Source organism: Narcine bancroftii, chromosome 7, assembly GCF_036971445.1.
Source record: "Narcine bancroftii isolate sNarBan1 chromosome 7, sNarBan1.hap1, whole genome shotgun sequence".
In the NCBI taxonomy this organism is placed as follows: Eukaryota; Metazoa; Chordata; class Chondrichthyes; order Torpediniformes; family Narcinidae; genus Narcine; species Narcine bancroftii.
Genome location: NC_091475.1, coordinates 168873894 through 168880309, shown reverse-complemented (window position 1 = coordinate 168880309; position 6416 = coordinate 168873894).

Sequence of the window (6416 nt, the reverse complement as noted above, 5' to 3'; positions counted from 1 at the left end):
TAATTACAGTCTTGCTAGCCTAACATTGGTAGTTGGGAACTTGTTAGAGTTGATTGCCAAGGATGAGGTCATGGAGTATCTGGAAGTGCATGAAAAGATGGGCCAAAGTCAGCATGGTTTCCTTCAGAGAAAATCTTGCCTGATAAACCTACTGCAATTTTTAGAGGAATCCACAAGCAGGCTAGACAAAGGAGAAGCAGTGAATGTTGTATATTTGGACTTTTAAAAGGCCTTTGACAAGGTGCCACACATGAGGCTGTTTCACACAATGAGAGCCCATGGAATTGCAGGAAAGATATTTAGATGGATTGAGCATTGACTGATTTGCGGGAAACAGAGAGTAGGAATAAAGAGATCCTATTGGCTACTGGTTACCAGTGGTGTATCGCAGTGTTGGAGCTACTTCTTCTAATGTTATACAGGTGCCTAACCTTTTATCCGGAATTCCAAAAAAAGGCAACCTCCAAAAACCAGCACTTTTTCGGTAGATGACATTACACATGTAATGTTAATTTCCTGAAATAAATTCTCCGTTTTCAGAGGAAGACCCCCCACCCATCGTCCCTGTCGTCCATGTCCCCACCCCCCACGGCCCCCAGTGGGCACTCTCTCTTACCTTTGGTGAAAAGTTGACTCTCAGCCTCAAGCACCTGGTTGGAGAGAAGCAGGTGGCAGCTGACTCGATGCAAAGCAATGGCCATCTTTCTTACCCATAATCCCCCACGCAGCTGGCAGAGCTGTTTCAGCTGCATGGAGGATTATGGGTAAGGAAGATGGCCATTGCTCCTGCATGGAGCCGTCGCTACAGTCCGGTGCGGCACTCCATAAACTCTGGGCTTGGCAGCATACACCCCTGCTGTTGTGTTGGGAGTTAGATGGGGGAAGGCAACGAATGACACTGCGCTGCTGGGGTGTGCCTGAGGGCTGGCCTGACAAGCTGGTGGAACGCCTGAAAGCTGCTGGCCCTCAGCACCACTGCCCAAACTTCCTGCTCCTCTTGTAGCTCTACACCTCATCTCCAGCCTTCTGCTCCGCTTGACTGTTGGCTCTGGGCAGCCGACACTGACTGCCCCATCGCCTCTGACCTCCACCTGACCGACATACTGGTCTAGAGTCTCTTGTATGGTGCACATTGAACCCTGTCTTCGCGCTCAGCCTGGCTGAGGGCGCAAAATAGTCTGGCACCTGCCCTGGTGTGTGGGGGCGCTGATGGATGGATGGATGGCTGAGGAGAGGATGGCCAACCAGAGTTGGGGGGGGGGGGAGGAGAAACAGATGGCGGGGGTTAGATGCGAGGCATTTGCTTAAAGGGACCAAAATCAAAATGATTCCGAAATTTGGAAGATTCTGAGAATTGGCAGGTGTCTTGTCCTGAAAATTCCAGATAAAAGGTTAGGCACCTGTACGTCAATGATTTGGATTGCAGAATAAATAGGCCCTTTCAGGTGGACCCTCTGCCTTGTGGGCAGTGGCAGGAGCAGATCTTAATTTGCAGTCTCACCTTTCAGGTGGCAGCCCAAAAAGGCTGCTTGTAGCGTTGCCTGGTCCACCTGAAAGGGCCTATTCGTATCCAGAGGTGCCTCATAGTGCCTCCGAACCTGATGGAGGTGGGGCGACTGGTGTCACAGAGCCACCAGTCATAAATATGCTGCATAGCAATGGCCATCTTCCCTACTCATAATCCCCCATGCAGGTGAAACTGCTCTGTTTCCCACAACAGTTCCAGCTGCGTGGGAGATTATGGGTAGGGAAGACCACTATTGCTATGCTGCATTTTGAGCTGCGCAGAGCTGCCCCGGTGGCCGTCCCTGACCTGACACTGGCTGCTCCTGCCCCAACATCCCCTGCCAACCACCCCTGCCCTAACGGCCCCCACTGACCTCCCCTGCTCAGTGAGGTGGGGTCTGTCAGGTAGCAGGGTGGCTGGAGGCTGTCAGGCAGCAGGTAGTTGTCACCGGCTGATGTAGTCATCAGCCCTCCCCCCAAGTAACTGCTTATAGTGGCTGCACATTCTGGTGCATCAGCGGAGCGCCATGCTCCGCCAATTATCCCTCCCAGAGGAGGGTTGGCGTCAGCGCCTCGGAGGCACTTCTGCTGCATTCAGGTGAGTATGTATTTAGCTGTAAAGGGGGAGATTATACAGCTTTACACTGGGGTGTTCAGGCCACCTGAAATGGCCTAATGACTTTGTGGCTAAGTTTACAGATGATGCACTGATATGTAAAAGAGCAAGTAGTAAATTTAGACATACAGCACAGTAACAGCCTGTGCCACCCAAATGACCTACATCCCCCAGTATGTTTTGAATGGTAGGAGGAAACCTGAGCACCTGAAGGAAACCCAGGCAGACATGGAATGTACATTCAAACTCCTTACAGACAGTGCTGGATTTGAACTCCTGTCACTGGTGCTGTCACAGCTTTGCACTAACTGGTACGCTAACAGCTCTACCCTAAATGGAGAGGGTGCAGAGAGACTTAGATAGATTAGGAGAATGGGCAAAGAAGTGACAAATGAAATAGAATGTTGGAAAGTGCATGGTTATGCACTTTGGTAGAAGGAATAAAAGGCCAGGCTGGGGAGAATATTCAAAATTCAGAGATGCAAAGGGGTTTGGGAGTCTTCATGTAGGATACCTAAATGTCAACCTCCAAGGTGGTGTATAAAACAAATGCATACAAGAGCAGGAAAGTGATGTCAAGCATTTATAAGGCACTGGTTAGGCCTTACTTGGAGAACGGGGGTAAAGTTTTGAGCTCCTCATTCAAGAAAGGATGTGCTGGCATTTGAGAAAATTCAGAGAAGATTTACAAAAAAATGATTCCTGGAAAGAAGAGATTAGCTCGAGGAACATTTGACAGCTCTTTGTCTGTACACCTTGGCGTTCAGAAGAATGGAGGAGGAGAGAGAATCTCAGAAGCATTATGAATGTTAAAAAGCCTGGACAGAGTAGATGTGGTGAAGTTGTCTCCCATGGTAGGGGAGTCGAGGGCACAACTTCAGGATTGAAGGGTGTCCACTTAAATCAGATATGTAGAGGAATTTCTTTAGATAGAGTGGTGAACCTTTGAAATTTGCTGCTACAAACAGCTGTGGAGGCTATGCTGTTGGGTGTATTTAAGGCAGAGATTGATAAGTATCTAAATAGTCAGGATATCAAAGGTTATGGATGGAAGGCAGGGAAGTGGGGCTGAGTGTGAAAATGGATCAGCTCATGATAGAATGGTGGAGCGGACTTGATGGGCCAAATAGCATACTTCTGCTCCTATATAAATATAAATTCTATATTTTTAGACATACAACACAGTAACTGATCATTTCTGCCCACAAGTTCATGTCATCCAATTGACCTTCAATCCTTGGTTCGTTTTGAACCATATCTTATGGACTTATGGTCTCTGGGTGAAAAGATTTATCCTTATCTCAATCGTAATGCGGTGATCCCTTACTTTGACATTTTGACCTCTGGTTCTGGTTGCTACAGCCAGTGCAACATCAATTCTGCACTGCACTCCCTAATCCTGACAACGTTATTCATTTCCTTTTTCAAGCTTTACCAATTTTCATTCCTAAATCTTTTTTTTTTAATTAATTAAATTTCTTCATACATATGGAAAACAACCCCATATAAATAAAGCCCATCTTCAAAAGACTAAAAGGAGTGGGGGATTATCACTTCCAAATTTTTGATTGTATTAATATGTGTAATTTACTCTTATTGTTACATTTTGATAGTGAATCGCCCCTCTTGGATAGAAATGGGACTGAAGTTTTCTAAAACAAAATCATCTATGTTGGCAACTTTAGGTTTTGTTTTTTTTTACCTTTTTCTTTTTCTAAATTGACATATAGTCTGATATTGAGAAGTAGGTTGAGAATATGGGCTTAATTTATAATTATTTTTGGTTATAATAGGTTCTTACTAGACCCATTATAGATAACCATCTTTTTCAGCCATCTGTATTGGTACAGATTAAGTATGAGAGGTTATAAAGATCTTTTTATTCAAGATAAATTTGCCTCTTTTGAACCATTGATAACAAAATTTAAACTTCCCAATAGACACTTTTTTTTAGATATTTACAAGCTAGGCATTTTGTTCAGTCCAAGCTTTCTGATTTTCCTCAAATCTCAAATACAAATACTCTTGATTTACTTTTTGATTTGCCATTTGTTCCCAATGGATTAACATGAAGTATTTAAGATCAGTCTCAATGGCTGGGATTAAGAAAATTTGGGAATGTGATTTGGACTTAACATTTTCAGATAAAGATTGATACTCTACTCTCAGCTTGATTAATAATTCCACATTTTGTGCAAGACATTGTTTATTACAACTTAATGTGGTACATACGTCCAAGCTCCAATGATCTCGTTTCTAGGCAAATGTTGATCCACTATGTGAGAAGTGTAAAGTTTTGAAGCTTCATTGTTTTGGGAGTGCCCCAATTTAGAAAAATGTTGGTAAAATATTTTTTAAACTTAATCACCGATCTAAATAGAACCATGCCCTTTAATTGCTTTGTTTGGTTTGTCATGTGAACTGGATATACCTGTCTGCAACCTAGGAGAAAATTTTAAATTTTACCATGCTGATATCCAGACAGGCAATTTTAATGAAATGGAAAATGACTCTTCGCCTACTCATACACAGTGGTTACATGATGTAATGTTCTATTTAGGTTTGGAGAAAATTAGATACAACTTTAAAGATCAGAAGTTTCAATTTGACAAGATGTGGGGACAATTCATGGACTTTTATCATAATTGAAGAATTAAGAAGTTTGGAGGCTCCTGGGGTTCTTGATCTGTTATCTGGAGGTTGCTATTTGATCCATATCTTTACAATTTTTACAAGTTAACCTTGGTTAGAGGGAGGGATTATATTAGTCAGATTATTTTGTTTTTTCCATGTTTTCTTTTTAATTTTTTTTTAGAAATAATACATAAATATGGGTTTAAGTGTGGTTATCATGGATCAAAGCAACAAATAAGATGAAAATATACCTTTATCTATATAAAGAGGTATTCAATTTTGTTTCATTTAATTTTTATTAAATATTATATTAGACTCATTATGAGAAATGGATTAACCGCTAATTAATATATAATAGAATTAGATATCTTAAGATATGTGATATGTATATGCTATGACCTGTTATATGCTATTACTAGATGATAATGCATGTAGATTTATATTAAACTCAATAAAAATATTTTTAAAAGAAAGCAATCGTTATGCTATAGGTGGTCTGTGATTGGTAAGGGATTGCTTAAGGTGGAATGTGGGTCTAGGGGGCAGTTTGAAAACTACTAAGCTATGGCAGCATTGCTACCCTTGTATTAGTCATGGTTCTCCTAAACCAAATAATATAGATTTAAAAAGTTATGTTTTTCAAACTTAAAACTCAAGGTAAAAGGAAAGAATGAGTGGCAGATTACATCAGTCAGAGCACATAAGTCAGAGAGCCCAGCAAGAAATGTGGACCTTCATATTTAAGTGCATGTGTTCAAATAGTCACATTTACAGGAACAAGAAAACTTGCTACTAATTAATTAAATCTTTCAATTAACAATCCACTGTTCTTATTTTTCATTTATCTTCTATTGCAGGAAAAATATCATATCTTGAACAAGCGACTGGGTTGAAATTATTTATTTTACTCCACTTCCCAAAATTAACATTAAACTCTTTGTTTCCATTAAGAAAACATTCTAATAGGTTTATTTATTTCTCTATGGATTAATTCTTTCCCTTTTTTATTAATGTGTACATCTAGGACACATTGTTTATCCATTCCAAATTCCTAATGAATTGAAAGATTTCCTGGGCAATTTCCATATAACCGTATAACAATTACTGCACGGAAACAGGCCATTTCAACCCTTCTAGTCCACACAAACTAAGTATTCTCCTCTAGTCCCACCTACCTATAACCTGCCCATAACCCTCCATTACCCTACCTATCCAATTTTTTCTTAAATGACAAAATTGACCCTGCTGCCACTATTCCTCCAAGAAGCTCATTCCAAACAGTCACCACTCTCTGAGTAAAGAAGTTACTTCTAAACTTTTGCCCCTTAACTCTTAACTCATGACCTCTTGTTTCAATCTCTCCTATTCTCAAATGAAAAAAGTCTATCTATATCAACTCTATTTCTCCCTTTCATAATCTTAAATACCTCTATCAAATCCCCTCTTAAACTTCTCCGCTCCAAAGAATAAAGATCTAATTTGCTCAATTTTTCTTTGTAATCTAGCCACTGAAACCCAGTTAACATTTTTGTAAATCTTCTCTGCACTCTCTCTACCTTGTTGATATCCTTCCTCTAATTCGGTGACCAGAACTGCATACAGTACTCTATATTTGGCTTCACCAATGCCTTTAACAGTCTCAACATCATTTCCCAACTAT